Genomic DNA, 18,742 nt, shown 5'->3' on the forward strand with positions numbered 1-18,742 from the left:
AGATTGCAAAAATTTTCTCCCATTCTGTAGGTTGCCTGTTCACTCTGATGGTAGTTTCTTTTGCTGTGCAGAAGCTCTTTAGTTTAATTAGATCTCATTTGTCAATTTTGGGTTTTGTTTACATTGCTTTTGGTGTTTTAGACATGAAGTCCTTGCCCATGCCTATGTCTGTTCATATATATGCCCACTTTTTGATGGGGTTGTTTATTTTTTTCTTGTAAATTTGTTTGTGTTCTTTGTAGGTTCTGGATACTAGCCCTTTGTCAGATGAGTAGATTGCAAAAATTTTCTCCCATTCTGTAGGTTGCCTGTTCACTCTGATGGTAGTTTCTTTTGCTGTGCAGAAGCTCTTTAGTTTAATTAGATCCTATTTGTCAATTTTGGATTGTGTTGCCATTGCTTTTGGTGTTTTAGACATGAAGTCCTTTCCCATGCCTATGTCGTGAATGGTATTATCTAGGTTTTCTTCTAGGGTTTTTATGGTTTTAGGTCTAACATTTAAGTCTCTAATCCATCTTGAATTAATTTTCGTATAAGGAGTAAGGAAAAGATCCAGTTTCAGCTTTCTACTTATGGCTAGCCAATTTTCCCAGCACCATTTATTAAATAGGGAATCCTTTCCCCATTTCTTGTTTTTGTCAGGCTTATCAAAGAGCAGATGACTGTAGATGTGTGGTATTATTTCTGAGGACTCTGTTCTATTCCATTGGTCTATATCTCTGTTTTGGTACCAGTACCATGCTGTTTTGGTTACTGTAGCCTTGTAGTATAGTTTGAAGTCAGGTAGTGTGATGCCTCCAGCTTTGTTCTTTTGGCTTAGGATTGTCTTGGCAATGCGGGGTCTTTTTTGGTTCCATATGAACTTTAAAGCAGTTTTTACCAATTCTGTGAAGAAAGTTGTTGGTAGCTTAATGGGGATGGCATTGAATCTATAAATTACCTTGGGCAGTATGGCCATTTTCATGATATTGATTCTTCCTATCCATGTGCATGGTATGTTCTTCCATTTGTTTGTGTCCTCTTTTATTTCACTGAGCAGTGGTTTGTAGTTCTCCTTGAAGAGGCCCTTCACATCCCTTGTCAGTTGGATTCCTAGGTATTTTATTCTCTTTGAAGCTATTGTGAATGGGAGTTTGTTCATGATTTGGTTCTCTGTTTCTCTGTTACTGGTATATAAGAATGCTTGTGATTTTTGCACATTTATTTTGTATCCTGAGACTTTGCTGAAGTTGCTTATCACCTTGAGGAGATTTGGGGCTGAATCGATGGGGTTTTCTAAATATACAATCATGTCATCTGCAAACAGGGACAATTTGACTTCTTCTTTTCCTAACTGAATACCCTTTATTTCTTTCTCTTGCCTGATTGCCCTAGCCAGAACTTCCAACACTATGTTGAATAGGAGTGATGAGAGAGGGCATCCCTGTCTTGTGCCAGTTTTCAAAGGGAATGCTTCCAGTTTTTGCCCATTCAGTATGATATTGGCTGTGGGTTTGTCATAAATAGCTCTTATTATTTTGAGATACATTTCATCAATACGTTCATTCATTATGATATTGGCTGTGGGTTTGTCATAAATAGCTCTTATTATTTTGAGATACATTCCATCAATACCAAATTTATTGAGAGTTTTTAGCATGAAGGGCTGTTGAATTTTGTCAAAGGCTTTTTCTGCATCTATTGAGATAATCATGTGGTTTTTGTCTTTGGTTCTATTTATATGCTGGATTACACTTATTGATTTGCGTATGTTGAAGCAGCCTTGCATCCCAGGGATGAAGCCCACTTGATCATGGTGGGTAAGCTTTTTGATGTGCTGCTGGATTTGGTTTGCCAGTATTTTATTGAGGATTTTTGCATCGATGTTCATCAGGGATATTGGTCTAAAATTCTCTTTTTTGTTGTTGTATCTCTGCCAGTCTTTGGTATCAGGAAGATGTTGGCCTCGTAAAATGAGTTAGGGAGGATTCCCTCTTTTTCTATTGATTGGAATAGTTTCAGAAGGAATGGTACCAACTCCTCCTTGTGCCTCTGGTAGAATTCGGCTGTGAATCCGTCTGGTCCTGGACTTTTTTTGGTTGGTAGGCTATTAATTATTGCCTCAATTTCAGAGCCTGCTATTGGTCTATTCAGCAATTCAACTTCTTCCTGGTTTAGTCTTGGGAGAGTGTAAGTGTCCAGGAAATTATCCATTTCTTCTAGGTTTTCTAGTTTATTTGCATAGAGGTGCTTATAGTATTCTCGGATGGTGGTTTGTATTTCTGTGGGGTCAGTGGTGATATCCCTTTTATCATTTTTTATTGCGTCTATTTGATTCTTCTCTCTTTTCTTCTTTATTAGTCTTGCTAGCGGTCTATCAATTTTGTTGATCTTTTCAAAAAACCAGCTCCTTGATTCATTGATTTTTTGGAGGGTTTTTTGTGTCTCTATCTCCTTCAGTTCTGCTCTGATCTTAGTTATTTCTTGCCTTCCGCTAGCTTTTGAATGTGTTTGCTCTTGCTTCTCTAGTTCTTTTAATTGTGATGTTAGGGTGTCAATTTTAGATCTTTCCTGCTTTCTCTTGTGGGCATTTAGTGCTATAAATTTCCCTCTACACAATGCTTTAAATGTGTTCCAGAGATTCTGGTATGTTGTGTCTTTGTTCTCATTGGTTTCAAAGAACATCTTTATTTCTGCCTTCATTTCATTATGTACCCAGTAGTCATTCAGGAGCAGGTTGTTCAGTTTCCATATAGTTGAGCGGTTTTGATTGAGTTTCTTAGTCCTGAGTTCTAGTTTGATTGCTCTGTGGTCTGAGAGACAGTTTGTTATAATTTCTGTTCTTTTACATTTGCTGAGGAGTGCTTTACTTCCAACTATGTGGTCAATTTTGGAATAAGTGCGAGGTGGTGCTGAGAAGAATGTATATTCTGTTGATTTGGGGTGGAGAGTTCTGTAGATGTCTATTAGGTCCACTTGGTGCAGAGTTGAGTTCAATTCCTGGATATCCTTGTTAACTTTCTGTCTCGTTGATTTGTCTGATGTTGACAGTGGGGTGTTAAAGTCTCCCATTATTATTGTATGGGAGTCTAAGTCTCTTTGTAAGTCTCTAAGGGCATGCTTTATGAATCTGGGTGCTCCTGTATTGGATGCATATATATTTAGGATAGTTAGCTCTTCCTGATGAATTGATCCCTTTACCATTATGTAATGGCCTTCTTTGTCTCTTTTGATCTTTGATGGTTTAAAGTCTGTTTTACCAGAGACTAGGATTGCAATCCCTGCTTTTTTTTGTTTTCCATTTGCTCGATAGATCTTCCTCCATTCCTTTATTATGAGCCTATAGGTGTCTCTGCATGTGAGATGGGTCTCCTGAATACATCAAACTGATGGGTCTTGACTCTTTATCCAATTTGCCAGTCTGTGTCTTTTAATTGGAGCATTTAATCCATTTACATTTAAGGTTAATACTGTTATGTGTTAACTTGATCCTGTCATTATGATATTAGCTGGTTATTTTGCTCGTTAGTTGATGCAGTTTCTTCCTAGCATTGATGGTCTTTACATTTTGACATGGTTTTGCAATGGTTGGTACCTGTTGTCCCTTTACATGTTTAGTGTTTCCTTCAGGATATCTTGTAGGGCAGGCCTGGTGACAAAATCTCTCAGCATTTGCTTGTCTGTAAAGGATTTTATTTCTCCTTCAATTATGAATCTTAGTTTGGCTGGATATGAAATTCTGGGTTGAAAATTCTTTTTTTAAGAATGTTGAATATTGGCCCCCACTCTCTTCTGGCTTATAGAGTTTCTGCCAAGAGATCTGCTGTTAGTCTGATGGGCTTCCCTTTGTTGGGTAACCTGACCTTTCTCTCTGGCTGCCCTTAACGTTTTTCCTTCATTTCAACTTTGGTGAATCTGACAATTATGTGTCTTGGAGTTGCTCTTCTCGAGGAGTGTCTTTGTGGTGTTCTCTGTATTTCCTGAATTTGAATATTGGCCTGCCTTACTTCGTTGGGAAAGTTCTCCTGGATGATATCCTGCAGGATGTTTTCCAATTTGGTTCCATTTTCCCCGTCACTTTCAGGCACACCAATCAGACATAGATTTGGTCTTTTCACATAATCCCATATTTCTTGGAGACTTTGTACATTTCTTATTACTCTTTTTTTCTCTACACTTCTCACTTCATTTCATTCATTTGATCTTCAATCACTGATACTCTTTCTTCCAGTTGATCAAGTTGGTTACTGAAGCTTGTGCATTTGTCATGTAGTTCTTGTGTTATGGTTTTCATCTCTATCAGTTCTTTTAAGGACTTCCCTACATTGGTTATTCTAGTTAGCCATTCATCAAATCTTTTTTCAAGGTTTTTAGTTTCTTTGTGCTGGTTACATAGTTCCTCCTTTAGCTCTGAGAAGTTTGATCGACTGAAGCCGCCTTCTCTCAACTCATCAAAGTCATTCTCCATCCAGCTTTGTTCCGTTGTGGGTGATGAGCTGCATTCCTTTGGGGGGGGAGATGCACTCTGATTTTTTGAATTTCCAGCTTTTCTGCACTGCTTTTTCCCCATCTTTGTGGTTTTATCTGCCTTTGGTCTTTGATGATGGTGACATACTGATGGGGTTTTCGTGTGAGTGTCCCTTCTGTTTGTTAGTTTTCCTTCTAACAGTCAGAACCCTCAGCTGTAGGTCTGTTGGAGTTTGCTTGAGGTCCACTCCAGACCCTGTTTGCCTGGGTATCAGCAGCGGAGGCTGCAGAAGATAGACTATTGCTGAACAGCAAGTGTTGCTGTCTGATTCTTGCTCTGGAAGCTTCGTCTCAGGGGGGTATCCAGCCATGTGAGGTGTGAGGTGTCGGTCTGCACCTCATTTGAAAATGCAGAAATTACCCGTCTTCTGTGTCACTCATGCTGGGGGAAGGAGGCTGGAGCTGTTATGCTGGGGGCTGGAGGCTGCAGCTGTTCCTATTCGGCCATCTTGGGCATGACCCTGCTTCTGTCTTTCTCAAGTTCATTCTTTCGGTGTCTATTCTTTGTGCCCTGCTTGCTTTCAGTCCATTCTTTGACCATCTTCTCTCTCTCTCTCTTTCTCTACCCACCCCTCCCCCTTTTCTCTCTGAAAGGATGTTCTTGTGGGCCAGGCCGCTGTGGTATCATGCCCCTTACTTCTTTCTGTCTTAAGTTCTTCAGTGGCTATGATACTGAGGACTGGTTCTCCTCAGGTATAGGGAGGATCAAACAATAACTTCTAAGAACCACTAAAATGAGGAAAGGCAGATACCCAGCTCTCTTTACATCCCAGACCCATAGTATCATTCTCACAATTTTTCTAAATACAGCTCCCCAAGCAACCAGTACAATGCACTTGGAGTTGGCATTTTAGATAAAACTCCTTTGTCATCCCTGTCTAGAGTAATGGAAGATGGTAAGAGTTGGAAGAGTAGAAGAAGTAACCAGGAATGTGAGGGGTGACTGAAACAGGGGCATTAGACCTGAGGTTAAGAGGGTAAAGTGCTTAGGAAACTCTGGCTATGAAGGAAGCAGACCTCAGAAATATGTCTGTAAAGGAGCATGTGACTCTTGGTATGAATTGCACTATGAATGTACATTGTCTTTATATGTGATGGAGAAAAGCTATAAAAAATGTTAAGGGAGGTACTATACATTGACATGGTTACAGATAATGGTAAACTCATAAAGAAAAACACAAATTATAAAATCTTGGCTTTTCTACATAAAATTAATAATAATTATATCCATGTAAATGAACTATTTACTGTCTTTGTCTTTCTATCATGCAGCGTGACAAATCATAAGCATATCATTAATGATGTAACAGATTGACTTTTGCTGTACATTTTATTTCATGACATCAAACTCACAATATATTGTCTCAAAAATTAGACACAAAGGCATTCATATTTCTCTTGATTTTTCTAGTAACAAAGCTTTGCTTACCTTATTCACTGGGGTGTTGCCATCTGGTCAGAGTGTCTGGCTACCAATTTACAAGTTAGAAGAGACTATAACACATTCTTACATTTTTCTCCTAAAACAAAAGAACAGAAGATGAAACACCTAATTTTATGTAGTTGACAATGTTGCTCCCAATTGTTACTGATGAAATACCCATGCTATGAGTCTGTCTTTTCATTTGTAGTGAAATTTTTTTGAATGCATTCAGATTTTTTTTTCTTAGCCATTTTGTAGTAGAATACTGATAACTTTTCTTCTTCTTTTTTTGGCAGATTCACTGTGACACAAAAAGACTGAATCCAGTCTTTTCCATTCCACTGAGAATATAACAATACTAGGAGGCATGAGCAAGGAATCGGCATTGCTCCCAAGAGGACTTCAGTTTTTCCCACAGGGAAAATAAAGTCACATATGCTTCAATTTATGAACATTCATCTTTGTTATTCCATTTCTTCTTCTTTATCTCTAATTCAGACACTCTTTTTTCCTGGAAGATTTATTTATTTAGCTCTGCCTCCAAGTCTTAACATTTCAATTTGTCAAGTATTCTCAATGCCAAAATAATTGCAAACATATGCCAGATAGAGAACGCCCTAATAAATAAGATATAGGCCTGGCCGTCAGCAATTTTTTTGTCCATTTATAAAATAGAAGCATTAATTAATAATTCCATATTACGTGGTAAGATAGATCTTGTGGGAATCCAAAAATTTCATCCTACCTCAGCTTGATTTCTAGCTCAATTTCCCATAAAAATTGCTTCTTCCATTAAAGCAGGTCCTGTCAGTGGCCTACCCAACAGCCATTGCTTGACTTCTTCCTTGCTAATGGAATCCTAATTTTGTTTGGTGCAATGTGATAAATGATGATTGATGTAAGCCAATCGTGAGAAATTTATTTTCCTTTGCAATGCAAAGATATGGTCACCTGGCCCAACTTTAGCAAAGGAGGAGTCTATGGTGGGGCTTCTGGGAAAGCATTTGCTTCCTGACAAAAAGGACTGATGGGGGAGAACTTGTGGGTAAACAATCTTACCCTTCTTTTATGCTGGGGATGCTGTTGTGAGGACATGATGCTTGAAGCTGTGGCAGCAATCATTGGACAGTGCAGCATTAAGCATAAATATGGAAAGTCAAATGCTGAGAATGGAGGCACAAAAGGATGAAAAGACACTGGACCAGTGAGGACACTGTTAAACTTCTGAATGGACTGTCAAATTTCTACATTCAGATTTCTTGTTAACCATACTATGCATGCCCTTATCATCATAGCTGATGTTAATCAACTTTCTTGGTTCCTTGCAGCCCTAAGCACTCCAAACTTATAATCTTCTTACTAATGAACTTTAGTGACATTGTATTGCCTATCAAGTGTTACCCAAATGAGTCAACAACGTCATCATTTTTCATTGCCCTATAGCAGGAATCTTGAACTCTGTCCATGTGGGCCCAATCTGACCCACTGCCTGTTTATGGAGGCCCTGTGAGTTAAAGATAGTTTTTACATTTTTAAATGAAAGAAAAATCAAAAAAGTATAATGTTTTATAATACATGAAAAAAGATATGAAATCTAAATGTCAGTGTCCATAAATAAAGTTTTATTGGAATCTAGCCACGCTCATTTATTTACATACTGTCTATGGCTGCTTTCATGCAGAGTTGAGTGTTTGAGACAGAACATATGGGCTGCAAAGCCTGAAATATTTACCCTCTGGCCTTTACAGAAAAAGTTTACCAACCCCAGCTCTACTACATGAATTCCCATTCAAGTTGGTGTAATGTCAACTGTATTTTAGGTATGACATTCTGTCTTAGTTTTGTGTTGCTAAAACAGAATACATGAGACTAGGTAACGTATAAGAAAAAGAGGTTTATTTAGCTTACAGTTCTGCAGACTGGAAAGTTCAAAGGGCATGGCAACAGCGTCTGCTCACCTTCTGGTGAAGACCTCATGCTGCTTCTACTCATGGCAGAAAGCCAAGGGGGCGTAGACAAGTGCAAAGAGATCATATGGTGAGGGAAGAAGCAAGAGAGAGAAACTGAGGAAGCCAGATTATTTTTAACAACCAATCCATTCCAGTGAGAGCAAGAACTCACTCACCCCAGTGGAGGGCATTAGTCAATTCATTAGGGATCTACCTCCTGGCTCAAATACCTCCCACAAGGCCCATCCCCTAACGCTGCCACCTTAAAGATCAAATTTCAGTATGAGTTTTGGCAGGGTCAAACCACACCCAAACTGTAACACAATCTCTCTCTCTTGGATGCTCTTGATCCTGTGGCTTCCTTCACTTTAATTATCCTTTCTGTATTCTCCCTGAAACATTCATACTTGTTCATTTCTACATTGGGTGTATAAAATATTTTCACAAATACTAGTTTACTTGATTCTTACAAAAAATTCTGTGAGAAGGAAGAGCAGAGATTATTATTATCATTATTTTATAGGTAGGAAATGAATGGTAGGATGCAGCCCAAGGACTTGGGATCTATTATAGCTTGATCTCAGTCAAATGTTCTAAACTCTACCAGTAGCTATGTGACTTTGGATAAATCGTTTAGCTTTTCTGAGCCTTAGGCATTGTTCTGTCAAATGTGGATATAATACTCAACACATCCTGCCTTAAACCATAATATGGCTGGCACAAGTTTTCAGAAGTAGAAGGAGCTAAGGTTAGAGTTGAAATTCAGTTGATAATCTCAATCTATGTGCATTTTTATAGTTGGGTCTGAGAAACACAGCATTAGGAAGATAAACACCTGTTCAAAGATAAATAGGAAAATATCTTGAAATCTCCATTTCTTAGACTGGAACGGAGAAAGCAGTTAGGAAGCTTCTTATTTGCTTGGAAAAAAAGTATTTTAAGAAAACAAGAGCAAGAGAGAGAAGAGAGAATACAGTATTGGCTTTTAATCAAAATATGTATGCCTCAGATAAATCAATCAGTGGTCTTTCGTTAGCAGGTTTCAAAATGGCGTGCATGCAAGACCCTTCAAAGCTTTCAACATTCCTTCTTATGGGTTATTTTCATTCAAATATAGCAAAATAAAAGAGCTGACTTTCTCACTGAACTCCTTGGTCCTGAAACCTCCTTTTTTCTTGCCCAAACTACTTCTCTGTCAGCTGCTGGCTCTCTTCTAACTCCCACAGCCTATTTTGAAATTGCATATTTCAATCACCTATACGTGCTAACTGAAACTGAGTAATGAGTGTCTGGAAAGTTTGCACAAGGTTATTAAAAGTTTCTTAATCTGCCACCAACTTCTTTTTTAATATTGTTTGTAGATTTCCTAAAGCACAAGAATAAATTCCCTTGACCCTCTTACTCATTAACTTGGAGAGTATGGCAGAAAATCAAAGGTACAAGCCTGTTAGGGTATTTGTTCCCTTTTAATAACCTCAGGACTGTAGCCCAGAGAATATAAGGCTATCACTGCTGTAGATCAAAAGACAAGAAAAGGCAACTACAGGAACAGATACATCATTATGCTAATAGTAGTTTTAAAACTATTGCCTCTCAATTCACTTTAAAAATAGTATATTTTAGTTAGGGGACATTTTAATAAAAATAATATAGAGAAAATGGCAGCTTTAGAATGTCTTAATACAAGGGACTTTGTGTTGACTACTAGGGGGTGACAAGGGACTAATCTTGAAACAATGTGCATACAGTAGTTCAAAGTCTTTACTTAGATGTTTCCATTATATGAAGAAAAGAGGAAGAAGTGAATTTTAAGGCACAAGAATAGAGTTTGTTTCTAGATTCTAATACCTGTGTGCTGTGAGTAGTTGGACAAGTCATTTAATTTGAGATTCAACTTTCTTATTTGTAAATTGAAAAATAACACCATAAGGAAAAATAGTATAAATTTGTTCTGAATGTCTAAACATGCTTTAAAATATTTCATCCTTTCGATAAGGTTTTGAACAGTTATCCCCATTTTATAGATGAAGAAAGTGAAACTTAAGGTTTAGCTATTGTGCCCAGGGTTATATGGCCAATAAATGTTAGTGTCCAGAAGGAAACTCCCAAGCCTGTAAAACAGGACTTTGGTGAAAGTCTGGAAAAATAATTTAAAGTGTACTTTTCCAAATCAAAATTGCCAAGCTGTAGACCCTTTTTATGAAGCACCCTCCAGAGGATTTTGCCTACAAGGCTAAAAGAAAAGGTGGTTTTAAAAGTATCTTCTAAACACATTCATATTTGGGGGATTGAGGGGAGGAAGGTCTGTGTGTTCTTTAAATGTGTGAGTAATAAAGACTAAATAGAACATGTCCTTTTGGTTTGTTTGGTTTTCAAATCATCCCAGCGCAATTTGCAATAAAAACTGCTTTCATTTTTAAGTGATCAAAGCAGTGCATGATCCAATCAGGTCAACAACTGCAACAAGCCAGAACAATGCAAACATGCCTAAGCTCCCTGTTTACTAAAGATGTCCACAGAAGATAACAATGTGCACGTCTCAGGATATTTAAAGAAGAATGAATACATACAGAGGAAACCAGTTTGAAGATGTCTCTGAGGCAGGCCAGTATCTAAAATGTACAATTGGCATGTAATGTCATCGTTGTTTTAATCATAATTGAGAGGAGTAGTTGAAATGAATTTTATCTCTTTTTCCTCCCCTCCTCTGGAATTTCTCTTCCTTTCCCCCAAAGGGCAGTTTACAGCAGGAACCTAATTTTCTCTGAGACATAGAGGCCTTTTGTGGTCCTTGGAGGAAACTCCTGCATATTCACAAAATGTTCTGGCTGCTCACGTGTCCATTGGGTGTCGGCAGGACAATAGGACCCAGCCAAGTGGATAAGCAGGCCACCAAGAGCTCAGCTCTAAGCATTTTGTTTCTTAGTTACACCAAAGCCAATGGTGGCTGCCCCAGAACCGGGAAAATGACTGCAGTGTGCATGCTTGCCAAGTCCAAACAATACTGCCCTGTGAAGAACAAAATAAAAATTGACTTTCGGGAGGGTGCATTTTTCAGAGTTTTAATCAAACTCTTTTTAACCTGTTGTATTTTTGTATTATCAGATGTCCCTTTTGGAAATATTTTATTTCACAAAGGCCCTGTCATGGCAGGTTTAGATAGAAAAAGACATTAGGGATTGCTTAGAGTCGATGGATGTGAAGGGCCGGTAGAATGCCTAGCGAATAGTAGGCCCTCAGTCAATGCCTGCCATCATCATTACACTCTACTACAGCCTCTTCTATTCGCCATGGGGGAAACTGAACCTCAGAGAGGTAAGCAATTGATGAAGGTTAGACCAATAATTACAAGAACCATCTGGGTTGGCATCTGTTACATGGGCGTCACATCTCCTGATATATATTTTTACCTCTATTTACAGGTAAATATTTTAAACATTGTTCATTGTAGATGCTGTAAAGGAATCGCTTTATGACTGAATGTCCTGGGAAAGATGAGTAAGGGTGCCTGCCATTGATTTCCATCATTTGACTGCTGTGAAACCTTGCAAAGGAACTCATCAGTGAGTACTCTTGAGAAGTAAAAGAGAGTAATGATTAAGGCCACAGGGTCTGGAGTCTGATCTAATTTTCAGGACTGCCACCATCTTCTAACTTCATAACCTCTGGTAAGTTGTCAAACCTCTCTCTGTTTCAGATTCCTCCTCTGTAAAGTGGAGAATTTAGACTGCACTAGAGGGTTGCTGGGAGAAATACTTGAGACAATACAAAGTGCACACAGCATAAGAGGAGAAAAGCAGTAAAATGCTAATTAGTGGTATGGGCTATTAAAATTGGTTTTGTTGCTATTTTAGTCATTATTGTAGAATAGCATTTGGTGGGTATTTCCAAGAGTCTGAGCAGGTACAATGCAAAGATCACATCTTTGTTTGCTGTTTCACCCATGACCCTGTTTGTGGCATCGTCTTACCCATGGCCGTCAGAATATTCAGTGACAAGTAGAAAATGTTTTCAAATGCAACCAAAGCATCTGAACAAATGAAATCAAGAGGGTGAAATGAAGAGTATATAATTTGGGAAGACAATGAGCACTGTATAAATATCCAGAATTGGAGGAATTATTTTATTTAGGGGCAGATTGAGATGGTGAGTCTATAGTTGATGTCTCTATTACTCAAGCCTCTATCTGATGTAATCTTTTTTTTTTTTTTTTTTTTTTTGAGACGGAGTCTCACTCTGTCGCCCAGGCTGGAGTGTGGTGGCGCGATCTGGGCTCATTGCACGCTCTGCCTCCCGGGTTCACGCCATTCTCCTGCCTCAGCCTCCCGATATCTGGGACTACAGGCGCTCGCCAGCACGCCCGGCTAATTTTTTGTATTTTTAGTGGAGACGGGGTTTCATCGTGTTAGCCAGGATGTAATTTTTTTTTTTTTTTTTTAAGGATGATGGTAGTGAAATTCATTGGCTCATGTGACTGAGAAATCCAAGATTTTGGCATGATTGAATCTCAGTCCTGATACCATTAGAATCTGAACTCTTTCTCTTCATTTCTTGGTTTGTAAAAATACCAAATGTTGATTTCTATTTCATCCATCCTGTTTATGGCAGCTCAGGGTATCATACTCATAGCCCAAGTCCAGCAGAAATAAAGTGTCCCTCTCCAGTTTTTTTCTAGTGAAATTCTAGTATTGGTTTGGTTCCGATTTGGGCTTCCGTCCACTGTTGATCTATTCACAGAGGCCCAGAAGAGTCGCGCCTGTCATGGGCTGTTTCTCTGTCTCATGACTACTCATGAAGTTGGTTCACACAGACCAAGAGTATAAGAACGTGGTTCTCCAAGGAAAATGTAGGTTTCATTGTGAAAAGATGCATTCTGGAGATAAAGATTATGTTCACTTTAAGTTGGGAAGGTGTACTAGTAGGCATGTCCCAAAAAGGTACCGTGTATATATTTTGTTTTTATTCATGGTCATTTTTACATTTTTAAATTACCTAGCTCTTTAACTTCCCTGCCGCTATAGGACCTCAGTCTTCCCAACTATCAGACCTTCAGCACTCACTGCTGTGACCATTTTAGCTGTTAATTAGCAGAGCTGGTATGAAGAAGGAAGAGCCTTAGGTAGTCAGTACACCCAGCTGGCCATTAGGCATTTATATCTCATGTTGTCCTCATTAGATATAATTTGGGAGCTTGAGGAAGCCCCCCAAATAGTAACCTTTCCTGCCTACATCCAGAATGAACTGAGAGAGAGAGAGAGAGAGAGAGAGAGAGAGAGAGAGATTCAGGACTTAAGCAGAGAGAGATTAAAAATGTCCTTTTTAAACTTTTTAAACTAATAGGGCATTGGGAGCGCAGATGTATGAGCTTGCTATCACTCCTCTGAATTGAACTTACACCCTCAAACTGCAGGTCCTCCCTGTAAACTTACCCCATGGAATACGGCAAACAGACGCCAATGTGATGAGGCAGGCAAATATCAAAGAGAAAAAAAAAGGACAAGAGACTGGTATAAAAGTCCTTAATACTACTAAGCTTAATTTTATTCTAGTTCTCTAGGTCAGGGGTTTTTATACTCAGCAGTATTGACATTTGAGGTCAGATTTTTCTTTGTTGTGGGGCTGTCCTGTGTATTGCAAGATGTTTAGGAGCATCCCTGGCCTCTACTCATTAGATGCTGATAGCCACCCCTCCCATCCCCCAGTGGTGACAAGTGTTTCCAGACATGGCCAAGGCAAAATCTCCCCTGATTGAGAGCCACTGTCCTACGGTAAAAGGGAGAGGCCAAAAATGTGTTAGGTCTCAGGGCTGCATTGGAAAGAAGAAGGTAGGAAGAAGGAAGACAGGAAGGAAAGAAAGGACAAAAAATGAAAAGAAAAGAGAGAAGGAAAGAGAGAAAAAAGGAAGGAAAGAGGGAAAGAAAGAAAGAGGGAGGGAGGGAAGGAAGGAAGAGGGAGGAGGAAAGGAAAGAGAGAGAAAAGGAAAGAAAGAAAGAAAGAAAGAAAGAAAGAAAGAAAGAAAGAAAGAAAAGAAAGAAAGAAAGAGAGAGAGAAAGAAAGAAAAAGAAAGAAAAGGAAAAATATAGAAATAATGGGCTCTTCGCAACTTGTATGAGGTATCCAAAATAGTCAAATGTACAGAAGCAGAAAATAGAATGGTAGTTGCCAGCTGAGGAGAGGAGAGGAAATGAGGAGTGGTTGTTCAATGTAACTTTATGTTACCACTATACAAGATGAAGACGTTCTGGAGATCGGCTGTACAAAATAGTGCCTACAATTGACAATATGGTGTTGTGCACTTAAGAATTTGTTGAGGATAGATCTCATATTACGTGTTCTCACCTCTCAGCCCCACCCACACCCCCACACACAAGGAAACTTTTGGTGGTGATGGATATGTTTATTACCTTGGTTGTGTTGATGTGAGCATGTGCATTTGCATATATTTGAACTCATCAAATTACATACATTAAAAATATGCAATTTTTTGCATATCAATTATACCTTAATAAAACTGTAAAAAATAAAGAATAAGCTGGGTGCAGAGACTCACGCCTGTAATCCCAGCACTTTAGGAGACCGAGGCAGGTGGATCACGAGGTCAGGAGTTCGAGACCAGTCTGGCCAACATAGTGAAACCCGTCTCTACTGAAAATACAAAAAATTAGCCGGGCGTGGTGGGACACACCTGTAATCCCAGCTACTCGGGAGGCTGAGGCAGGAGAATCACTTGAACCCGGGAAGCAGAGATTACAGTGAGCCGAGATCGGGCCATTGCATTCCAGCCCAGTAGACAGTGCGAGACTCAGTCTCAAAAACAAACAAACAAAAAATAAATAAAATATATAAATAAAAAGAATAATGGGCTGTTGGACAGTAACTATGAGTTTTGGGAAAATAAATGAGTATAATATCTATTTGGCCGTGACTGAAGTAAATAATATAGCTAAGACCATCATAAACTAGATGTGGAAACAAGGAAATTAGATCCAGGAAACTGTTCAGAAAAATTTGCTGGTCACTGCCAAAATCATTACTTGAGCAAGATCTAAACTTCAAAGTTTAAAATAATACTGTAGTTGATTTGTTACAAAGTTATGTCCAAGAAATGTATGCCTCTCAATAGGTATGCTTATACTAATATTTCTGAAGTCACAAATTTGGGGATTCCAAAGGTCTGTACCCCTTACGAATGTTAAGTGTCTACTCTACATATAATTATCACTGCATTTTCATTAATGTATTATTTAGGTCTACCGCACTGCTTTTATTTCTCCCTCACCTTTATTTATGTTGCTTTTTAATCAGGGTCCAAAGTATTTCACAAGGTCATGTTGATTAAACCCTAATAAAAAAAGTGTAAGATAAAAGAAATACCATGTAGTCCCCATCGTGAATAATATGTATATTTTAAATCAGCAAATTACTCTGAAGTCTGCTGCTTCTGGCAACTTCTAAAGAATCTGGAAACCTCGGTAAGGGGAAGGACTTTTGTTCTTCCAGGAAAAACATTGGTGTTATCTTCAGGCCTTTTCTCTTTAATCCACAGACCCCTAATACTCCAGTTCATTTTCTGCACCACTGTTTAGGATGAGTACTGTGGAGTTGGTAACAATAATAATATCTTATATTTTCAGTGAGAGATTAACTTTTCAAAGTGCTTTTATATCTCTTTGAGCTTCTAGGCACCCAAGAAGGAGTTTATTATCGTTATTTTCTTTATGAAGTAATGGAATCCGAGAGAGGTCTAATATTTGCCAGAGAGGTCATACACGTAGCAAGGGGCTTGTAATTCCCAAGGTCCACTGCTCCCATCATTCCTTGAATAAGCATTTTTAAGTATCTCAATGAGTTATGGTCAGCCATATTGAAGTTCCATGGCGAGCCTGGATCATCTGTGGTTTTAAGAAGTGCTCCATGGTGAGGAGCAAATGGATGAAAGGGGGGCTATCTTAAGATAACTGATCAAAGGGGAATATTTTGTGGGTATGCATTCATGCATGTAATCATTCCTTGATACAGTAAACATTTGCTGAGCATGCACCATGTGTCAGCTCCTTTCTGGGTATCTCAAAAACACACTACCACAATCTGCAGCCTCTTTATGATTTGTAAAACATAATCTTAGCCTATAATCTGAGTATACAATAGTCAGGTGTATGTAGTTTACTTTTAAACTCATGAAGACCGTAAATCTTACAGAGCATATACATCCGGAGACTAACAGTGTGTGTGCCTAGTATAGTGTGGAAATACATTGTGATCGTACCTTGGTTTGTTTCTTATTCATATTCAAATCCAAGAGCACTAGTGATTGGCCATAATATAGTCACTTTTGGAAATGATATTTGCCAGAAGGATGTTGAAGGAAGGAAGCAAATTTGGTGATATGTATCAAAGACCTTAATAATATACAAACATTTTCACTGTTTTTAACTTCTGAGGAATGATTCCCAGAATAGAATTTTAAATAGAAAAGTCTTTTTGTATATGATGTTAAATTCTTTATTATTTATTATAGTGAAACATTTCTTATAACCTAGGTATTAAACAATAGGGAATGGTCATATAATTGTTTTCCAAAGTGTGCTGTGGGGAACACCGTGTTGTATAATGCTCATGGTGAAAATGGTTCCATGTTTAATTAAGTTTGAGAAAAGAACACACTAAGAAAGCTTCTCTCCTGGAGCTTCACAGTACATAATAGTATAGAGGAGTTGTTATAAAGTAACATCATTAACTTTTTCCAGGTAGGTGTATTCCAATCTTTTGGACTCCGATTTTGGAAGTAATGTATATTAAAATTTTTTTGGATTTAGTGCCTGGTTACATAAATTATAATCCACTGAGAAATAATATGCAGTCATTTAAATTTTATTTTTGAAACATATAATAACATAAGAATGATCCAAATATAATGTTATGGAGAATGGGTAAAACGGAATATTTGTATGTATTTATATATTTGAATAAATGCATTTATGTAAAAACACTAGGTAAAAAGAGAAGGAACAAAAAGGTGAAAGGCCGACATGAATGAACAGTTGTGTGGTAGTCATGGGTTAGGTTATGGATACATTTTGTTCTCATTTTCTCTATTTTCCAAAGTTTTAGTAATATAATTTTATTATTACTTTTTTGTTTCAGGAATAAAAGAAAAAAAATAAAGCTAGAATAAATACCTTGGGGCTGGGCACAGTGGCTCATGCTTGCAATCACAGTGCTTTGGGAGGCCAAGGCAGGAGGATCACTTGAGACCAGGAGTTCGAGACCACCATAGGCAACATAGCAAGAGTTTGTCTCTACCAAAAAAAAAAAAAAAAAAATACAAAAAATTATCAGGGTGTGATGGCATGCACCTGTTGTCCTAGCTGCTCTGGAGACTGAGGCAGGAAGATCGTCTTAGGTTGGGAGTTTGAGGCTGCGGTGAACTATGACCGAGCCACTGCACTCCAACCTTAGCTATAGAGCAGACCCTGTCTCGAATACAATTTTGTGATGTCAGTACATTTCAATATGTGTGGATAATAAGCAAATCAGTAGACTAAAAACTTAAATACCCATATAGGTAGGATACATGATTTTGTTTATTCCTGATAGAAGATTAGCTGATTTCAACATACGAAATTTAGGAATTATGTATACATAAAGCATAGTTGACAGGCTATAAATTGAACTGAGTAGTGTTTTTTTTCACTCCCAACTAAGGGGCTATGCTCTTCAGTGTTTACTTAATTTCCTTTTCTCTTTACTCTGCCTCCTTCTCATCTTTATCCATCTCTTCTTCCCGCTTCTTTCCAAATCAACAAGCATGTGGTACCAATGCCCACACTGTGGTATTCCCATTAGGATCCACTTGACTGTACTTATCCAGTTCCTTGGAAATGTGCAGCCTTTGTTTTAACTTTCCACATGCTTAGTACTTATAATAGAAAGAGACAGGAACCAAGATGTTTGCTTTTTCTAGTGAGAGAAAATAAAACAAGAAGACAATCCAAAGGAAGCCATAGTGAGATCATCAGTAGATAAACATTTCACAAGAGAAATGATAACCACTATTATAAGAAGCAAATGCAGCTTTTTTTTCTTGGCCATAGAACTTTAAAACAGTCTCGGAAAACATCCCGTTATCCCTCAGCTAGCAGACACACATCTTCCAATATTTGACAAATACCATCTTGAATCTTTCTTAGTGCAGGTGGTGCTAACTATGTCATGCTGTTACTCTCTTCTCAGTTAAAGTCACATTTCTTTTTCAAATTCCTTCTGCACAGGAGAAGAAAACCTTAGCAGATGGATTAGGGTAAAGGAAATGGTACATAATGAATCACATTTGAAACCCCAGCATGCAGATCAATATGTAAGTATATATAGTCCTCCTCCTCGTCGTCTGCGTTCAGTGAATTTGAGTGTTTCAGAGACTCAAGAGGCCAGACTCTTGCTTTGTGCTGAGAAAGCTTCTCTCTGCAGCTGTGCCTCTCTTCAGAATTCTTTTCCCTGCTGCCATTATGCCAAGAATGCACGAGAACCTCCCAGCTCAAGTCTTCTGAGTGCTTATAGATACCAAGGCCAGAACTCTCATCTTCTGGAACTCTAGGGAAAATTTCCAGTGAAATATTGTTTCCCCCTTTTCATAGATATGACAATGGATGAGTTAAAGTTATTTGGCCAAAGTCACAGAACATGTCAGCTTAACAGTTTAACATGAAAGTTAAACTCCAAAATGGAAATTGCTCATTCAACTAAATTGAATTACACCAAAGCATATTGCTAAGTTGTTTTTCTCCTAAAGGTTTACAGCACACAATCACTGCTCCCCCTGCCACCCCGCCTCCCCCCGCCAGCAACCTCGAGTAAATAAACTATA

The 18,742-nt window shown here is 38.3% G+C and overlaps 1 long non-coding RNA gene across 3 annotated transcripts in view; it reads right to left on the minus strand.

Moving 5' to 3' along the window:
- LOC103878441 overlaps positions 1-17,084 on the minus strand; it is a 71,302-nt gene extending 54,218 nt beyond the window's left edge. For all 3 annotated transcript variants that reach the window (XR_638630.3, XR_002517656.2, XR_002517657.2), the window contains exons 1-3: positions 17,058-17,084; positions 7,888-7,913; positions 5,936-6,026 (exon numbers count right to left, since the gene is read on the minus strand). This is a non-coding gene — a long non-coding RNA (uncharacterized LOC103878441). The remainder of the gene's footprint in view (positions 1-5,935; positions 6,027-7,887; positions 7,914-17,057) is intronic.
- Between the last annotated feature and the right edge of the window lie 1,658 nt (positions 17,085-18,742).

This window comes from Papio anubis, chromosome 13, assembly GCF_008728515.1.
Source record: "Papio anubis isolate 15944 chromosome 13, Panubis1.0, whole genome shotgun sequence".
In the NCBI taxonomy this organism is placed as follows: Eukaryota; Metazoa; Chordata; class Mammalia; order Primates; family Cercopithecidae; genus Papio; species Papio anubis.